The 21417-nt window shown below is 46.9% G+C and overlaps 1 long non-coding RNA gene across 1 annotated transcript; it reads right to left on the bottom strand.

The window, feature by feature from the left end:
* Positions 1-11531: 11531 nt before the first annotated feature.
* On the bottom strand, positions 11532-12370 carry LOC139830884 (uncharacterized). The gene is made up of 3 exons (XR_011744397.1): positions 12133-12370; positions 11861-12034; positions 11532-11769 (listed from the first exon to the last, which is right to left on the bottom strand). It is a non-coding gene; the product is annotated as an uncharacterized lncRNA (long non-coding RNA).
* Between the last annotated feature and the right edge of the window lie 9047 nt (positions 12371-21417).

Raw genomic sequence — 21417 nt, forward strand, 5'->3', positions numbered from 1 at the left:
TGTGCGCAACACAACCTAAAAATGCTTTCACGACTATAAAAGTAAATTCGTATGCGCTCCAGCCCTGAATAAGCGTCAGCGTATATAACAAAAATGTCAAATTGTTGAGGCAAAGAAGCCATGACCAGGTGAACAAGAAGTGCAGGCTTCAGCTCCAGGTCATCATCCATGGGCTTCAGCTTTGCAGCCATGCATGTTGGTCATCCTGAGGACGTGCTCCCTGATTCCATGTGCACCTTCAGTGTACTTGTCTGTTACCAGCTGCTTCAGCAACTGGGTAGGCTATATCTTTGAAGAACCAGTGAACTGACTCTTTATCTTTAAGTACTCCCCAACGGAAGCACACTCTCCAATTGAGCCCACGATGACATTCTCAATTGTATTCTTTATAAATGCCATACACTTTTTTTGGTTGTCAGCCACTTTTGTTTCTCTCAAGTGTATGCCATCTCCATAGGAGCATGGACTCTTTTATTTTTGTCCCATGCATCATAAGTATCCTTGTCATCTTTGACAAGATCAGCAGACTTTGTGGGTTTTGGTGTTTCGAGCACCCAGTCCACGTCAGCACATACGAAGGAGAAATCTACCATCTTCCTCCACTCAGTGTAGTTGTCCCCTCTGAGGGTGGGAACATCCTTGATGCAGGTCATTAAGTACTACTCTCCTGAAAACCACAGATAAGCGAGAACAGTACAACAATTGCATATTATAATCCAATGTTGGTCCGAATTAAGACATGCAACTGTTAGTGCAATTAAAATTATATCACCGTTGGGCAGAAAATAGAGAAAATGCACATATGATTGCAACAAAACATGATCATGCCATTAATAACGTGGTCATAAAATGACAATAATTGCTTCAACAATCACTTTAAAATGCCACTTTTGCATTTTCAAATTTAAAATGCACCTTTAATTTTTTGCAGCGGAAACTTTGAACTTTTCAGAGGCATAAACTTTCAATTTTTAATTCCTGAACAAATATTTGGTTGGTCCTATTTATTCAGAAAAAACTAGACAAAAATAGGGCAAAAATAGCTTAAAAATGCCCCTGAAAAAATCATAAAACAGAAAAACTGTAAAAACTGTGCAGGGCCCAAAACTCATCGTGTGGCCCACAGCCCACGCGAGCGAGGAAACTTTGCGCGCTGCTCGGGCGCTTTAGCTTTTGGCCTGCTGGCTCATGGCCCACAGCCCGTTAGTGACCTGTGGCCTACTACCGTCAGCGAGAGGCAACGCCGGCCGTCCGATGAATCAGACGGTTGCACGTGCTCGTCGCCCGGTACTTAAGCGGCCAATAACTGCCGAAACCCTAACCCTAGGTCACCCCCCCCCTCGAGCACCTCTCTACTCTCTCTCTGGCGGCAGAGCCGCCCGGCTGCTTCTCGCGTGGCCAAGAACGCTATCGACGAGCGGAGAGCAGAGTGCTTCTACTCCCTGTCCATCCACCTACCTCCTCCAGTACCTCGACCGGCAGCGGAAGGAGACATGTAGAGAAGACCCGGCGCCCCTCTGGCCCCGTGGCCGGCGCATGCGAGCACCCCGAAGGATAAAGCGCCGTTGTCAACTGGCTCAGAGGCGGTGCTCTTTGCCGGTGACCAGCAGCAGCATCCGAAGCAGCTGGTAACAGCGGCGGCGCACGGTAAGGTTTTTACCCCGTAGGGTTAGGGTTCTTCCTCCGACGACTCAGCTTGCCGATGCGTGTCGGATGGAGAGGATCATGCACGGCCAGTGGCGGCGCAGCTTTGCTAGCGTGCCCGAGGGCCTCGGTTGCTTTTGATTTCCTTTCTTTGCCCTTTTTCCCTTCTCGATTTCGATCTTGGGTTAGGGTTTGGGATCAACTAGGGTTTTGAAACTTTGTCGATTTTCTTTTTCTTTTGCTTTCCCGAAACAAAGATCTACAAACTAGTTGCGGCTTTGATACCAATGTTAACTCTCGTTGATCATCTAGTGTAGATCCTATGTGGGTACACTATCTCTATATAGTAATGTGCTGGTACTGTGCTTCAGAGAGAGAGAACGAGAGAGACAGCGGGACATACGTTCTCCCTATGAGGAGTGATACGTCTCCGACGTATCGATAATTTCTTATGTTCCATGCCACATTATTGATGATATCTACATGTTTTATGCACACTTTATGTCATATTCGTGCATTTTCTGGAACTAACCTATTAACAAGATGCCGAAGTGCCGATTCTGTTTTCTGCTGTTTTTGGTTTCAGAAATCCTAGTAAAGAAATATTCTCGGAATTGGACGAAATCAACGCCCAGGTTCCTATTTTGCCCGGAAGCATCCAGAACACACGAGAACCGCCAGAGAGGGGGCACATGCCCACCAAACCATAGGCCGGCACGGCCTAGGGGTGGCCCGCGCCCCCCTATAGTGTCGGCGCACCTTCGACCTTCTGACGCCGCCTCTTCGCCTATATAAAGCCCCTGGACCTAAAACCTCGATACGAAAAAGCCACGGTACGAGAAACCTTCCAGAGCCGCCGCCATCGCGAAGCCAAGATCTGGGGGACAGGAGTCTCTGTTCCGGCACGCCGCCGGGACGGGGAAGTGCCCCCGGAAGGCTCCTCCATCAACACCACCGCCATCTTCATCAACGCTGCTGTCTCCCATGAGGAGGGAGTAGTTCTCCATCGAGGCTCGGGGCTGTACCGGTAGCTATGTGGTTCATCTCTCTCCTATGTACTTCAATACAATAATCTCATGAGCTGCCTTACATGATTGAGATTCATATGATGATGCTTGTAATCTAGATGTCATTATGCTAGTCAAGTGGGTTTTACTTATGTGATCTCCGGAGACTCCTTGTCCCACGTGTGTAAAGGTGACAGTGTGTGCACCGTGTGGGTCTCTTAGGCTATATTTCACAGAATACTTATTCACTGTTATGAATGGCATAGTGAAGTGCTTATTTATATCTCTTTATGATTGCAATGTGTTTTGTATCACAATTCATCTATGTGCTACTCTAGTGATGTTATTAAAGTAGTTTTATTCCTCCTGCACGGTGTAATGGTGACAGTGTGTGCATCCGTGTTAGTACTTGGCGTAGGCTATGATTGTGATCTCTTGTAGATTACGAAGTTAACTATTGCTACGATGGTATTGATGTGATCTATTCCTCCTACATAGTGTGAAGGTGACAGTGTGCATGCTATGTTAGTACTTGGTTTAGTCGTGTTGATCTTTCATGCACTCTAAGGTTATTTAAATATGAACATTGAATTGTGGAGCTTGTTAACTCCGGCATTGAGGGTTCGTGTAATCCTACGCAATGGTGTTCATCATCCAACAAGAGTGTAGAGTATGCATTTATCTATTCTGTTATGTGATCAATGTTGAGAGTGTCCACTAGTGAAAGTCTGATCCCTAGGCCTTGTTCCTAAATACTGCTATCGCTGCTTGTTTACTGTTTTTCTTTGTGTTACCATCGCTGCGTTACTACTGCTTGTTTACTGTCCTGGGCAAAGCACTTTTCTGGTGCCGTTGCTACTGCTTATTCATACCACCTGTATTTCACTATCTCTTCGCCGAACTAGTGCACCTATTAGGTGTGTTGGGGACACAAGAGACTTCTTGCTTTGTGGTTGCAGGGTTGCATGAGAGGGATATCTTTGACCTCTTCCTCCCTGAGTTCGATAAACCTTGGGTGATCCACTTAAGGGAAAACTTGCTGCTGTTCTACAAACCTCTGCTCTTGGAGGCCCAACACTGTCTACAGGAAAAGGAGGGGGCGTAGACATCAAGGAGGAACCAGATGGGTTCGTCATGGTTGCAATGGCGGTGGCGTGGGAGACGTATTGGCGGTGGTGGCAGAGCTTCCCGTCGGCCTGTGCTAAACCCTAGATCGGTAGGGATGTCGGTGGGGGCTTGGGCGCACGGTCAACCTCGTAACGTGTGCAGCTGGCCCCCACCTCTCTATATAGCGCGGGGATAGGGGCCCACCATCCAGTGAATGCATGGGCGCCCCCGATAAGGGTGCGGTCAAAGGGCACGTCGAGCCGTTGGGCTCGTACGTGGTGGAGATGAACCGAACACTCCTATCGCAAACGATCCCCAGACTTTCCGTTGTATGTGAACTTTTTGTGACATTTTCTTGAATGAGTCCGTCTCGTTTTCGTCTACCCATCCCAAACGCTAATAAATTAAAAGTCGTGTGTAGAACTTTCCCAAGCTTGTCTCCTATTATTCCATCGACCCATGTAGCCCCTTCGCCTTCCTCCCATGCATGTGCCACATACCCGTCGCCAACGACTCGGCTTCCTGGGCCGCGCTACATAAAGCCCCCTGCCACCGCCCTATTGACACACACCACCACTACACGGGACACATAACACTTCGACATGGTTCGTAGGAAGGTCACTGCTCGCCTCTCTTGCGCCTGGGAGTGCAACATCGCCATGTTGAGCATGAGCCTCCGATGGCAGGGGAGGGATCAAGCATCTCCGATCAAGGAGGCAGAGCAGTCCGTCCCGCCAACTGATCTCCAATCCTGCTACTCCCCCTTGTACTCTGGCTAGTCCTCTGACGATGACGAAGGCGAAAGAAATTTGGAGGACGATGAAAATCGCACATGCCTTTTCTTATACTAAATCTTTATGTGATGACAAATATCACACACAGATTGTATCACAAATATTGAATCTACAGAAAATCGTTTGTGAATATTTTGGTCGTGAAATATTCCCGTAAATTTACCGTTTTCGTTCGAAATGTGAACTAAAAAGCTTCACACCATTTATATCCTCGCTTATAAAATGCGCCGCTCCCTCTTCCCACCAACAGCCTCCCAACATCTCTACTATGCGTTTCCTAGAATCCACTCTAGGTTGCATTGACCTTGTGTCGTCAGATGCATAGGACGAGCATTCCTCACAGCAGAACAGTGTTGGGCGAAGTAGCATCGACCTCGCGGGGTCTTACTCTGAGGAGTAGTAAGCCCTAGAGCAGGAGGACCACGCTACAGAGGACGATGAGCTGGTCGGGGTGCAGGGGCACGAATTGTAGGAGCTTATATATGGTGATAGAGGAGTCCATCGCATCGGTGCGGTGTGATGAAGAAACTAAGAATCACGTTGTGGATGACTCCTTTGAGACTCTCCGTGAGGAACGTCTGCGTGCATGGTTGGGCGCCAGGAAGGAAGGTAAGAAGGCCAGCCACGCAAGGTTGTTGCACAATTTCCCGCCGACAAGGTTGCAGAGCTGTGGATGACTGCACTCGCAAGGCGCAGGACCGCTGGGAAACAAAGGCATCAGGCTATAGCGATTAGTTCCCCAACGATATCGAGGCATCAGGCTCCAGAGATGGCTACATATATATGTATGTAATGTGAAGTTATTAGGCTACAACTTGCAGAGTATGGTTATTTACAATTCTATTTGGGCCTATATATGTATGTAATGTGATGTTAAGGCCTGTCTTTGGTAACGGGAAGGGCAATGTTTGATTGGTGCCCATCCAAAAGATACCCAAACATTATTGACGGTCTTTTGTAAAAGGAAGCAAAACAATGTTTGATTAACTGGTTTCATTTTGGCTAAGCCCAAATATATTATGAACTCTTCTTCAAGATGAACTATGTGGATGTGCAGTAAATTTGCTCCCTTTCATGCTCAAATAGTTGCGGACGATGAAGACAAATATTGCAGGTGTAACACATATGTGTGTGATCTAACACAAACGACTTTCCATCGATATAACTCGTGTGTGAAGCTGGTGTAGGTGTAACGCACTCGTGCGCGACAAAACACATACGGATTTTCATGCGCGAGTATGTGTGATGCAGGTGAAAGGCATACATTTCTTCATAAGCAAATCATATGTAAAAATGGGTCCATATAAGACGAGGAAACGTGATCGTACCATCTTTTTAAAGGCTTGTGCTTCATAGACCCTCAAATCTTACAATAGTGTAAACCCTCGAAGGGGTATTGCGGTATTGTTTAATCTCAGCCATCCTACTTCTAATCCCGAACAGGTATCGTTTAATCTCAGTTGTCCTTGTGTTTCACTTAGGAAAACATTTCAGTCATGGGGTCTATGGAAGCACACGCACTTTTTAAAATATAAGTACCAGCAGGGTCCCGTCAGGACTCACTCCACGACAATTGCCACTCTATATATAGGAACACGCATGCAGGACACACCTTGCTCCCCAAGAGTCACCTAGTGGGCGAGGAAGAAGCTAGCTAGCTTCTATAGGCATGCCTCACCGGAATGCAAACGACATCGCCGTAGGCTTCTTCGTCATTTGTGCCGGCCAAACCGCGCGGCCGAACAACAATAAGGTTGGTCATACCAGCGTATCCTCGCCATCTCGACCGTTTGGACGTGTCTCCTGCCCTGAGGTATACACCTTTTTTCATGTATCTATTATATAATTAAAACAACAAACAATTAATGGTGGAGATTAAACCTTACATAACTAACGGATTAGATTAGGCACACGTCTTATACCTATGCACGTAAAATAAAAGAAAACGCTGTCCAAGAAAAAGAAAAAAAAGACGTACGCGGCAAGGTCTCCTGCGCACGAAATTGCCGATCAGATCTGTACCTAACTATCCGATCGATTCAACAACTGCACCTCATGCATAAAAGGATATTCAACATGGGCAGCTTGCTCCAAGCAGGCATGGAGCTGTGATGCTGGCTGTTCGGTTGCAGCAACAAAGAAAAGGCGGAGCGATCGGGTATGTATATATGATTCAGGTATTATAGTTAATTTACCAGCAGTCTTGCATACACTAGCACATCCTGAGATTAGATTTTTCTTTCAAATCAGAGGACATCAATTCTTACAAGTAATGATCAGTCAGTTTTGTATTGCACCTGTTGATGCCGTGATACAAATCTGATGCGGCATCGATCGTTCAAGATCAATCCCGTTCATATCCTACCTGCTGATGCAAAGATGATGCAGTCATTGATAGCCCTAATGGTGATGGCGGCATAGCGAACAGTATCAGGCTCGCCACTTTTCCCGTCAAAATCGTAGCATGCGGTACTTCGGCTGCCTCGCTCCACCACATCCGGAAGATGGAATCGAGCCATATGGATATTTGGTGAGTCGGCCCTAACGGTGATGACGGTGCTGAAAGTTTCTTATAAACGTGACCACACCATGCTTGCTCGCAGCCGCCAAACAACGGAGAATTTTGTGTTGTTGGTGAATTTGGAGCTCGATGACTCCAGGTAAGGCCTCAACAACTCAGTATTACCCAACACCACACAAACACACTCGATATGCTTGCAGGTCAACCATGGGTATCCTTGCATCAAGCGGGTGATAACTTGAGTCGGATATGCATGGAGAAAATCGTAGAGGCGAACTTCGATCCAGTGGCCGCTGTGAGTTGTCGTACGTACGTCTGACCTGGACGCACCCACCTGTCCGTTACGCATGCCAATTCATAGTCCGTCCTGGAGAATGAGCCCCGAAGCAGTCTTGGTATGTCCAATTTGCTTTGGTATTAACTGATGATGTATGTATACATATACAATGACAATCTGAATGTGCAACAGAGTGATAAGCTGGCCTGGGACACATGGATGGTAACATTGTTTTTGATCTTCGCTCAAGTGCTACAATCTCTCTATAAATTGAAATTGGTACGTACATGGTCACATTATGGTGCATGTTTGTTGGAATATTTGGAAAGAGCACACACTCTTTTTTCCTTTTTTTTTCTCTTGGATAAATATGTATCCTGCGCAAGCGAATTTGTAAGAAACATAATCGAACAAAGGGCATTTTTTATTACACTCAGAAATTTACATAGAGAGGCAATTATTTATATTTATTTTCCTCGATTTCTGCATTGTGGTGCTCCTATAGGGTGCAGAAATTGTGTGAGTTCTACTCCGTGAATTTGGTAAGTGTAAATTAAACAGTTCTTATTATACATTATACATTCTACATGTCCTTTAATTTAAAATCACACCACTAAGGAATATTCACTTGCCTGTAGATGGCTGAATGATCATAATATTGCTGCTACTTTTGCTTGCCATCCATGCTAGAAACAACAAGTAAATCTTACTGCTGCAACTCAGCCTGTATTTATATGTTTTATCCCTTCTTCAGTTTTGTAGGTGTGAGATCTTTTTGCATAATGGTTGTGGAGTACATGACAATAGAATTTGATTAAACTCTTTTGGGAGGATGTCAGGTAACTTCTATTTCTTGCTTTGAATCCTAAAGAAAAATTATAAGAGCAACTCTGTAGAAGCCAAAAGCTTTGAATCGTAGGTAACCTTGAACCTTTGACTAAGAACTAGCTGTTTTGTGAAGCAGGCTTTGGTTCTAGCAAAGGAAGAATCTATCTGATCGAAGATATAGCCATTTCCCTATTTCCAAATGTTCCAAATAACTGGAAGAAAATAGGTCCAGTGAGGCCAGCTTTAGTTACAGGAAATGGCGCTGATGCACAAGTGATGTCAACAGCACTCCAACATTGTTAAAAAAACAATCAAATAATATATGAGAGCAACCTTTCAAGATGTTGTCCTGACAAAGCGCACAATTAAAGTCAAGGGACCAGTTGCTACAAACATAAATTTGTGAAACTTCAGTATGCAGTAAACACATATAATCACCATGCACATATAATCTTTGATCCACACTCTTTCATTAGGAAGTGTCAATTCTCATCTCCAAAATAGGACTTTGCAATTGCTGAAGCCCATGAAAGGATAACAAGTTTGAAATTCTAGATGTAATGAGCCGTTAGATGAGCCAACTGCACATATTGATCATGTGCATATGAGTAAAGCATAGGGAAAGTATAAGATCAAGTTCTGTGTTATTTCAGCGACCCTACCAAAACAAAATCGATGCACCATACTGCCCATGATTCCTAACTTACGATGCCTTTTTAAGTGTGCAGTATGCTAAGTAGAACTTCATTATATAAGGATTAAAAGATCAATATGTCATACACAAATACCCCAAATAAAAGTACGTGCATCTATGAATACACACTGGACCGACAAGAAAATATAGACGTTATGATAATCAATGGGGATTCAAGGACGGGTGACACAAATACAAAAATCTTAATAAATGGGTTTGTCAGATTATTTATCTATTTAGCTTACCATTTGTGTGAAAGTGATCTCACCTATATTGTTTTGTATCTTTTCTTTCAGAATTAAGTAAGATGATTCAAATAGACATGTCATATAATCGAATAGACATGTCATATAATTCATGTGAACGATATGCAAGGAGCATAATCTCAGTAGGACCTTTAGTTTATGCATCAAGCTGGTACATTTTGTTACTTGACATGGAAAAATCACTACACATGCGATTGGCCAAAGTTCATTGATGGAGTTGCGCAAATACAAGGTCAATGAATTAGGTACCAAAAGTTAAAAAAAAAACGAGTGCTAGCCGCGCTATTGCGCGGGTCATCCAGCTAGTTTTTATTTAAATAGACTGCAGATCAGATGCGTAACACAGTTAGCAAGGCCGAATCCATTACAATATTGTGTTAGGGTCGGTGAGTTTAGTTTTTTACTCACTAGCACAGTAAGCAAGGCTGGATTCTTTACAATATTGTTAGGATTGGGTGTTTTGTGAGATGGTGCGTAAGCTATCTTGATATATATGTTATGTTGTTTTTTTTTCGATAAAGGGCGCTTTCATTACTTATAAAAGTATTACACCCGGCCTCTGCATAACAAGATGCACACAGCCGCACACTCACAAAAAGTCATAGTAGTATCCGCACAAGGTAAATAAAAACCAACACTGAAGTCTGAAACATGGAACGACAGCTACGGCTCCGCGGACTCTATCCTTAGATTACGCCGCCATCCATGTTGGGAAAAAATATCCTTCGCCACATCCTCCAACCGTGTAGAAACCTCCATAAAGAGGTCTCGGCTCTCTGACTTCTGAAGCAAGGACCACGAACGGAAGAAAGCGGTGGATCGGTAGATAACCTGCAAATATGAAGAAATATGTTATGTTGTATGTTAGGATTAGATTGTTACATCTATATGATACATGTTGTGTATATATTATTGGGTATAGTTTGATCTATATGTTAATGTGTATAGCATGATCGGATCAATACGTTAATATGTATGACCGGATTTTTGTGTTAACTAAATCACAAGGATGAAATTTTGGTGACACTGCATAAGAATTTACTTGGAAGATTGGGGCCAATAGAGTCAATCATGCTTCTTTTCTAAGTAAGAACACATTGCATTTATACTTTAGTTTAACTCTAGCTATCATGTATTTGAAACGTGTATATTCTAAATCCAAGGATATGTTTGTGCAGTATCTTAATGTATCGGACAAGATCCTTGTGATAAAGATATTTTTCATGATGCAACATCCCTAAGGATGCCAGTAAATATTTACGTCGATGCGACGAAATTGATCTATTTTATTTTGATCGTTCCACTGATTCACTTTCGTATTTCTATGTAGACAGGCAAGAAGGATTCCAATCCACAGGCTATGCGTCCACATAATATTGGGATGTTTTGGCTCACTCCATAAAATATTTCTTTAGTTAAAAATATCTTATGCAGTGTTACCATAAGATCATACATGTAACGAGAAGATGAAGGTTCTCAACAAAAGCCTATTACCAGATCCGGTATAACACATGACTGCAATAACACGTATATATATCTAGGTTCACTAGTGGAAAACAGGCCTTTTGATCCGGGTGGTTAGGGCCTTTTGTCGCGGGCGGCCAGCCGCGACAAGCAAGGCGCGATAAAAGGGTGGCCTTTTATCCCGGGTCACTTACGACCCGCGACATAAGGTCCACCACGTGGCAGCCGTGGGGCGCGCAGGGCACAGGCCCTTTTGTCGCGGGCGGTATTACCACCCGCGACAAAAGGCCTTCTACGTGGCGCGCGCACAACGCTTCTGCTTTAGGGTTTGAGGGGTGCAGCACCCCTCCCCCCCGCCACCGACCGCCTGTTATTTCATTTTTTTCGTTCGAAAATAAAAGTTGCATATATTTGTACGCTACTAGAAGTTGTACACATTCATTCATTATATATATATATATAGATCGATCAAACAAATATTGGAAGCAGAAGTCGATTCCCCTTACACATATTCGTAGGTTCCCTACATATATACATGGAGCTCACGATCGACAAACGGTACTAACGACCGTCTATTTGGAGGTAGAACAACTATCTGGACTAAACAAGCCTTTGTTGTTTATTACTTCTCTAACCAAAAGTCCCGCCACTTCCTCCGCGATTCCTAGTGCGTGTTCCTTTGGTTGGAGTCTGTCCCGCATGAAGTCGACCTATATACGAAAATGAGATGAGTATGACTATATCAGTCTTGATAACGAAATATTGATGATAATAAATAAAGTTGTGAATGTTATTGCTTACGTCGAATTTATTTCTGTTCTGCTTCTCAGTGGTTAACATGCGAATGGACTCGCAAACGTAGTATCCACATAGATTCGTCCCTTGTGGCTGCTGGGGGCACGTTACAGGAGTAAATGTTAGCTTCTTTGCAAAGGTAATGTCCTTATGAACATTCTTCAAAGCTTGCCAAGCCCTGCCAGGCAAAAGAATGATTGAATGAGTGGATAATTAATTGATATCTCACGAAAGATAAAGCGCGGCGATGAAGGAAATTACACTTGGAGCAACTTCTGCAAGTCCTGGAACCCGTCCAGGCCTCTACTCAGTGGGTCTCTTACTTCAACTATTCCCTTATCAGGTTGAATGTCTAGTAGAATCCAGTGGAAGCTGCACATGTTATGCATATATACGTCAGGAATTACACTTAACATCGAGTAAGAAAAATTGAATGTGCATAAAAGATCATTAAGACTCTCACTCGTAGTTGTAAGGAAACAATATTGAATCACAGAAATATTGCTGCCCCAAAAACCTTAGTAGGTTTCCCCCCGTTTCTTCGCGTTTATGCTTCACCGTTTCAACATGTATTTTATCTGGGTCAACAAACCCAACATTGATAATATTATTACTTTTGCACTCACTGATCTTCAGTCTGCAAAAGAGAACCCATAAGATATAATGAGTATATATATGCAATGAAAACGAACATGAACTGAATGAAAATGAACTTATATGTAGTTAACAACTTACAAGCAATAGCAACTCATGAGAGATTTGTCGAGGGCTTCTAGATTGAATAACTGCCAGAGTTCATTCATCTCAATATGGATCTCCTCGTTTCGGTAGTAATATTCCCATGGTATACTCGCCACGATGTACATTTTTTTCTCCTTGCATGCATCAAGGTACCACTGATGCAAATTCCGCATATGTGTTGGCAGTTTATGCAGCTGCTCTCTGCTGACCAAGTCTTCCCCGTAGACAAATGTAGGAGCTATATCAGCAGTGGGTAGTGCATCATCTGCGGCACCAAACAATTCGTCCACGGTAACTCCACATTGAGCCGCTAGAGTTGCAGCTTCTTCCATATTGACACCACCACCATGTTCCTCGTACACCTTGGGAACATTAAACACTTTGAGTGGTGGGATCGATTGTTTGGGCTGAGCACCGAGGAGGGGAACTTCCTTTCTCTTTTTGCCTTTTGTCGTTTGCTTGGCCTTGAGGGGTGCACTTGTTGAACTTGACCTTTTCTCATCTGCACTTCTAGCTGATGATTTGCTCGTGCCAGCAATGTCCTTCTCCTTAGCCTTTTCATCCTTCTTTTGGTCAATTACCTTCGCAAGAGTGCGTGTATAGTCATCCTTCTTCTCGTGTAACTCATACTGCGATGGTGTGTTCAGAAAACTAGTAGCATATTCTATTTGCTTCTCTGTGTATGGCTCAGCACTGGAGGATTTGGCTTATGGAAATGATCATAGTTGTGTTTCGCAACAGCCGCCGCATTTTCCTCGACAAGAAGATCCCAAGGACGGGGGAGGAACCTTTGGTACTTTTGGGAGGGGCGACCTCTTGGGGACAGGACTCTTGAAACGCTACCGCAGGGTGCATTCCGAGTCTTAGTGGGCGGAGGCGGCGGCGCTGGAGATGGAGATGGAGTACCGATGTCGTGGTCGACGTCGTACCCACGGGGTGATGGTGTCGACATGTGATCAGTAGGAGGAGGTGATGGTGGCCTGCGATCACCTGGAGGAGGTGATGGTGACCTTTGGGACGACCGGTACTAGGTGCTACCCAGCCTGGCAGCCTGATGTTCTTCTTTTCCCAGAGAATGATTTCTCCCAAAGACCTCTCCGAGTGAAACCCCCCCATCACCTCCAGGGATATGGAGCTCCAATGTCTCCCACTGCGGGACAACTGAATCCACCCCGACACGAGCATAGCCAGCTGGAATCGGATTGCCATGCCATGTTGCCGGCTCACCTTCAGGTCCACATGCCGGTAAGACATAGCCGACCGCCACCTTAACAGAAACCTTCCTGAACACCTCATGGAGATCACAAGGTGTTGTCTCCTTGATTCCATCCAAGGGGTCGCCAGGACCGGCATCTATCATCATCCGTGTAGGAGGGGCCTCCGAGTCGGCCACGCTGCTGTCTCGTCGCTGAGATATTTCAGCGGTATTATCTGGCGGGCGCTGTCCTTTTAGTTCATTTATCTCCGCTGCCGCTGCTGAAGCTCCCGCTGCTGCTGGTCAAGTCGGCGTTGGAACTCGGCCATCCGGTCATTCTGCACCTCCAGCTGGCGTTGTTTAGCTCTCGCTCGGCTTCTATAAGTCTCCGCGTCGGCCGGAAACCCAAGCGACCACGGAACACTAGGGCCGAAGCCTCTTGTTCGTCCTCCCTTCTCAGGATTACCGAGGACAAGCGTCAGCAAGTCTTTCTCTCTATCGGGAGCAAACTTTAGTTTTCCCGCCTTTATATCTGTCGTCACTTCAATCCATTTTTGCCTGGGTACCCTAACCCTGGTGTCACTTTCAACAATGTTCCCTGTCTTCATGTCATACTCACAGCCATGCGCGAGGAACCAATTTCGAGCCCTTATGTCCCATCCTTCTCGCGTGGGTTAGGAGTGATCCCGTTCAGCTCCATCTCAGCCTCTTGTGCATCCCACTTAGGCATGGCTCTTCCGTAGCCCCCTCGCCCCGTATGATGGTGATATTTCTTCTCGCTTGCATTCTTCTTGTTTTTCGCTGACAGGTTCACAGCCTCCTCTGATTCTTTGTACCTCACAAATTCTTCCTGCTTATGCTCCTGCTTCGCTAGGTAGTTCTCGAATACTGGAGGCTTCTTGTCTTTCTTATAATTTTTCCATAACCGGTTCTTATACGCCCGGAAAAGTTCCCCCATCTTCTTAAGAGCCCATTTCTTCACTAGCTCTCGCTGCTTAGCATTCTCAGACTCCGATCCTAAATCTGGCAAAGTGAAATGTGCCATGAGGTCTCTGAAAAGTGTGTCCTTGTACCTATCGGCAACCTGATTTTCGGACACATTCTTCGTCTTGTTCCATTCTCTCGACAAAGGATCGGGACACGATCTCTAACCACAACTCCGCACTGATTTTTGAACTTCACTCCGACATTCTCGGGTACCACCGGTTGGCCTTCCGGTGATATAACTTCAATTGTGAAGTGGTCTTTCTTGGTCAACTTCTTTGCCGGGCCTCGTTTCTCTATCTTATCTTCGGAGGCCTAAGAGAATACATATAGAATTGCATTAATGCCTCTATACTAATGCCTCAATACATATGTACATATAGAATTCCATTAATACCTCGTCACCGGAGCCGTCGTCGGCTTCTCCGTCACCGGAGCCGTCGGCTTCTCCGTCACCGGAGCCGTCGGCTTCTCCATGACCGGAGCCGTCGGGTTCTCCATGACCGGAGCCGTCGGCTTCTCCATCACCGGAGCCGGCTCGGTCGGCTGTACCATCGCGGATTATGTCCGCGAATATGTCTTCCTGTTCCAAGTCCCGTTCGAATTGATCCATTGTTTCTGCAAAAGAATTAAATCGATAAGTAAATGTTCAAACACAAACCAAACCCTAACCCTAATCAAACACAAACCAAACCCTAACCCTAATCGGCGACACGTGTTTGCGAGAGGGAGAGGGTGTCGGCGACGCGTGTTTGCGAGAGGGAGAGGGTGTCGGCGACGCGTGTTTGCGAGATGGAGAGGGTGCTCGGCGACGCGTGTTTGCGAGAGGGAGAGGGAGGTCGGCGACGCGTGTTTGCGAGAGGGAGAGGGTGTCGGCGACGCGTGTTTGCGAGAGAGAGAGAGAGAGAGAGGGTGTCGGCGTCGGTTGTTCGCGAGAAGGGAGAGAAGAGGGGAGTTGCGGCGTCGATGGTTTTCGCGAGAGGGAGAGGGGTGTCGGCTAGTGTTCGCGAGATGGAGAGGGGTGTCGGCGAGTGTTGTTCGCGAGAAGGGAGAGAAGAGGGGAGTTGCGGCGTCGATGGTTTTCGCGAGAGGGAGAGGGGTGTCGGCTAGTGTTCGCGAGATGGAGAGGGGTGTCGGCGAGTGTTGTTCATGAGAGGGAGAGCGGTGTTCGCGAGAGTGTTTGCGTCGGTTGTTTACAAGCTAACTAATATAAAATTTAAATTAATACAAAATTTAATCTAACTAACTACAAGATTTGAATTAATACAAAATTTAAACTAAGTAACTACGAAATTTGAATTAACTATCTACAAAAATTTAAACTAACTAACTAATACTAAATTTAATCTAAATACTAATACTAATACTAACTAACTAATACTAATTAAAACTAAATACTAATACTAATACTAACTAACTAATACTAATTAAAACTAAATACTAATACTAACTAAACTAATACTAATTAAAACTAAATACTAATACTAACTAACTAATACTAATTTAATCTAACTAAAACTAAATACTAATACTAACTAAACTAAACTAATACTAACTAACTAATACTAATTAAAACTAAATACTAAAAACTTAATGAAAAAAGAGGCCGGGGCATGGGCGCCGGCCGGCACCGGCGGCCGCGCGGGGCGGCGGAGGGTGGCGGCTACCTCGAGGGTGGCGCAGAGGGGGCGGCGGCCGGGGTGTCCCAGCTAGAGGAGGCGGCGGCCGGAGGAGGCGGCGGCGGCAGGAGGTGGCGCGCGCGGGGAGATCTCGTCGAGGTGGCGCGCAGAGGCGGCGCAGAGTGGCGGAGGTGGCGCAGAGGGCGGGGGCGGCGAAGAGGCGGCTCAGAAGTGGCAGGGCGGCGGCCGGAGGCGAGGAAGATGGCCGGCGGCGGCGGCGGTGGATTTCGGCAGCTGACGGCGCGATTTACGCTAAGGAAAATGGCCTCCGGTGTCGCGGGTGGGGCTCCGCCCGCGGCGGTAGGTATTTATACCTAGGGCCTTTTGTCGCGGGTGGGGGCTTGACCCGCGACAAAAGACCCCTTTTGTCGCGGGTCAAGCCCCCACCCGCGACAAAGGGGTCTTTATCGCGGGCCGTGGCTCGACCCGCGACAAAAGGGGGTGGGAGGGGGAGGCGGCCGATCCGCGTGAACCGCATCCAACGGCTCCGGCCGTTTGAATCCAACGGCCTGGAGCCGTTGGACGCGGATCAGGCCTGGACCGTTTTTGTTTTTTTGTTTTTTGTTTTTTTGTTTTTTGTTTTTTTGTTTTTTTTAAATAAAAACTATTATTTCAATAACTTTTAAATGGTAACTCAAAAAGAAAAGTGTTATATATGAAAATTGATCAGAAAAATCCAATGAACATGAATATGACATCCATAGAACTATTTGCATCTCGCATATATAAATGCTGACACGTGCCTCGCCCGCCGACGCCGGCGTGCGACGTGTAGCCACCGCTGACACGTGGCTCCCCCCGCCGACTCAGGCGTGCGACGTTTAGCCACCGCTGACACGTGGCTCACCCCGCCGATGCCGGCGTGTGACGTGTAGCCACCGCTGACACGTGGCTCACCCCGCCGACGCCGGCGTGCGACGTGTAGCCACCGCCGACACGTGCCTCGCCCGCCGACGCCGGCGTGCGACGTGTAGCCACCGGCCGACATCGTGCCTCACCCCGCCGACGCCGGCGTGCGACGTGTAGCCACCGCCGACATCGTGCCATGCCCCGCGTGCGCTATATAGAGCGACGAGTGCGGGCGCAACCACACGTCGCCACGGTACCGCCTCCGCTCATTCATCTCCGGGATGCCTCCATGTCGTCGAGGGGCGTCCGGTTTCCGTGGCGTTCGAGTGCATCCGAGCGGTAGGTTCACCGCCGAGATACGCGCCGGTGGCTTCCGCCTCACCCTCGGCACGTACAACACGCCGGAAGAGGCGGCGCGCGCTTACGACGCGGCGGCGTGGCGCTTTCGGCGGCCAGGGCACGACATGAACTTCCCGGATGTTGAATCGCTAGAGGAGGCGGAGTTCCTCGCGCCACCGCCGTGCCTCGTCACCGACGAGGACCGTCACCGGCATCGCCAGGTGCAGCGCCGGATCGCCATCGCCGAGCGCGACGAGCGATTGATGCGCCGGTGGAGGGCGCGGTCCCCCGACGCGTTCTTTGCTAACCTTAGGGCACAACGCAGGTCCAACAGGCGCCACCGTCGGGCCGTCGCCGCCTTCGAGCTCGAGAACTCGAATACAACTTGGACCGAAACGACCCTCGGTGGGATGACCTTTGGACGGAGACAACCTCCGACGACGAGTAGAGACTAGACTAGTAATTTATCTATTTTATTGTAATTTCAATAAAGTCGTTGTCGGTTCTATTAGTTTAAATTTAGTTTATAAAGTCGTTGTCGGTTGTTTTTGTTCAATAAAGTGGTTGACACGAAATTTATTACGATTGAACTGAAATTAAAGTACAGAGCTCAACTGAAAAATAAGATACATGGCCATATTCGAATGTTGGAGCCATTCAATCATAGTCGTGCCTAGTCCTATACACGTCGCCACTGTAGTCATCAAAGTCGCCGACGTCATCGTCGCTAGCATCGGGGTCGCGGTTGTCGAACCTCGGCGGATGACCACGCGTGGGCTGGGATTGAGGGTAGCGCAGGCGGGGGCCACGATAGGCCAGGACGCTCTGGAGAGTCCGGCCGCGCCACCACATCCGACGGCCGGCCTCGTTGAAGTTCGAAGGAGGCGGGCCGTCCTCCTCGTACCTGGCAACCGCCCTCTCACGCCTCGATTGATGAAGAAGCTGTCCCAAGTCGGGCTGTAGTCGGGATGCCACTGGGGATTCCTCCGCTGCTCAGGCGTGAGCTCGAAATAGTAGTGGTTCGTGATGGCCATCTCGCGTGGCACACCTACAGGGATAGGAGGGACCGGTACGCCTCCGACGCTCAGCAACCAGCCGGTCGGGACGCGGTAGCCGGGCGGGCAGGGGTAGTTCGAGGCGCAAAGCGCCTCCGCCTCCCGGGGTGTTAGACATACGATGGAAGCCATGGGAGAGAGTGATGAGGTTTGCAGATATGAGAGTCCAAGCCTACATATATATAGTGGAAAAATGGCGGGAATGCGGGAAGAAAATAGGCGGGAACGAAGTGGCGCGCGAAACTTTCATCCCGGGTGGAGGCTCAAACCGCGACAAAAGACTGGGGGAGGCTTATCTAGGAGGGCCTTTTGTCACGGTTGGTGGCTGCAACCGCGACTAAAGATGTCGGCAGGATAATAAGGATGTGTCGGTAACCTTTTGTCACGGTTGGTGGCTGCAACCGCGACTAAAGCTGTCGGCAGGATAAGGATGTGTCGGTAACCTTTTGTCACGGTTGGTGGCTGCAACCGCGACTAAAGGTGTCGGCAGGATAAGGACGCGTGGGTGGACGCACTGCTCGATGAGATAAAGCATGTAGCGCACGACGGCCTGTCGAAGGAATAAGACAAAGTAGAAGCGGTGTCGTGCCTATAAAAGGAGCATCGATACGCCTTGCCAAGCAGATCAACAAGCCAAGCACACAGTTTAATCTTCATTATTACATAAATGTAGAGATTGTCTTGGGAACTATATATGAAGAATACATTATTACATCGCCATCTAGTGTTGTGATCTTCTACGCCGTAGCCATGGAGAATCTTCATCATTTAGCAAGATGCTTGGGTCAATTTTCACCGTGAAGGGCGGAATTTCTTTAAACTTATTATAATCTTCTGACATGTCTGTCTTGTCATCCACTCCCACGATGTTTCTTTTCCCGAAAGAACTATGTGGCGCTTTGGCTCCTCGATTGATGTATTCTTTTGTTGATTTCTTTTTCTTGATTTGCTAGACATGTCCTTCACGTAGAAAACTTGAGCCACCTCGCTGGCTAGGACAAAAGGCTCGTCCAGGTACGCAAGATTGTTGGGATCCACTGTTATCATACCGTACTTATCGTCAATATGTATAGCGCTGAGCTTCACCCATTTGCACCGAAACAAAGGGACCTTAAAAGTGGGACCATAGTCAAGTTCCCATATCTCCTCTATGTATCCATAATATGTGGTGGTCTGCCCATTCTCGTCTGTTGCATCGAAGCGGACACCGCTGTTTTGGTTGGTGCTCTTTTTATCTTGGTCGATCGTGTAAAATGTATTCCCATTTATCTCGTACCCTTGGAATGTACATATGTTTGAAGATGGTAACCTGGCCAACAAGTACAGGCTGCTCCACCGCAGATGGGTCATTAATGAGATGTCTTTGCAACCAACTGCCGAAGGTATTCATGTGTTGACGTGTAATCAAGGACTCGGGCTGGCCCGGGTTTATTTCTCGTAAAACATTCTTATGTTTCTCGATGTACGGAGCCACCAAGCTGGAATTGTATAGAACTGTGTAGTGCGCTTGATTGAAAGAAATCTTGTCCCTCCACACCGTTGCTTTCCTTCCTAGTGTGCCTTTTCCAGTCAGCCTCCCCTCATACCGAGATTCAGGAACACCAATCGGCTTAAGGTCAGGAAGAAAGTCAACACAAAACTCAATGACCTCCTCAGTTCCGTAGCCCTTTGAGATACTTCCTTCCGGCCTAGCTCGGTTATGAACATATTTCTTTAAGACTCCCATGAACCTCTCGAAGGGGAACATATTGTGTAGAAATACAGGACCGAGAATTCTAATCTCTTCAACTAGGTGAACGAGGAGGTGCGTCATAATATTGAAGAAGGATGGTGGGAACAACAACTCGAAGGCGACAAGACATTGGACCACATCTTCCTGTAATCCCGACAAAGTTTACGGATCCATTACCTTCTGAGAAATTGCGTTCAGGAATGCACATATCTTCACAATGGCTAGTCGAACATTTTCTGGTAGAAGTCCCCTCAATGCAATCGGAAGCAATTGTGTCATAAGCACGTGACAGTCATGGGACTTCAGGTTCTGGAATTTTTTCTCCTTCATATTTACTATCCCCTTTATATTCGACGAGAAACCAGACGGAACCTTGATACTTTGAATAGGGCTTCAAAAAGATCTCCTTCTCTTGTTTGGTAAGAGCATAGCTGGCAGGCCCTACAAACTGCCCTGGATGATTGCCGTTTCGTCCCTTTATGAAGTTCCCGGTCCTCCCGTGCTTCCGTTGTATCTTTTGTCTTTCCATACACGCCTAGAAAACCTAGAATATTCACACAAAGATTCTTGGTCAGGTGCATCACGTCGATTGCAGAGCGGACTTCAGGACTTTCCAATATTCTAGCTCCCAGAAAATAGATTTCTTCTTCCACATGGGCGCGTGTCCGTCATCGTCTTTCGGAACAGGTCATTGCACCTGGACCCTTTCCAAAGATAACATTTAAATCCTTGACCATGTCAAATATATCAGCACCACTACGGGGACAGGCTTCGGACGGCGGTCGCACTCGCCATCGAAATGCTTGCCTTTTTCCTTAAGGGATGCTTGCGCGGAAGGAAACGACGATTTACTGAACGGGGTACACAACTTTTCTGCTTTTTCCCAAATATTTACTTTCAGTCTCATCTAAACAGTGTGTGCATGCATTGTATCCTTTGTTCGTCTGTCCTGAAATGTTACTGAGAGCAGGCCAATCATTGATGGTTACGAATAGCAACGCTCGTAGGTCAAATTCTTGCTCCGTGTGCTCATCCCACACACGTACACCTGGTTTGGCTCCACAACTCCAAAAGTTCATCGACTAATGGCCTTAGGTACACATCAATGTCGTTTCCCGGTTGCTTTGGGCCTTGGATAAGCAATGGCATCATAATGAACTTCCGCTTCATGCACAACCAAGGAGGAAGGTTGTAGATACATAGAGTCACGGGCCAGGTGCTGTGACTGCAGCTCTGCTCCCCAAAAGGATTCATGCCATCTGTACTTAGACCAAAGTATAAGTTCCTTGCCTCACCTGCAAAATCCGGGAACTCTCTCCCGATGTTTCTCCACTGCCGACCATCAGCGGGGTGCCTCAACATCGCGTCTTTCTTACGTTCTTCCATGTGCCATCGCAACAACTTGGCATGCTCTTTGTTTCTGAACAAACGTTTCAACCGTGGTAT

This window comes from Lolium perenne, chromosome 4, assembly GCF_019359855.2.
Source record: "Lolium perenne isolate Kyuss_39 chromosome 4, Kyuss_2.0, whole genome shotgun sequence".
In the NCBI taxonomy this organism is placed as follows: domain Eukaryota; kingdom Viridiplantae; phylum Streptophyta; class Magnoliopsida; order Poales; family Poaceae; genus Lolium; species Lolium perenne.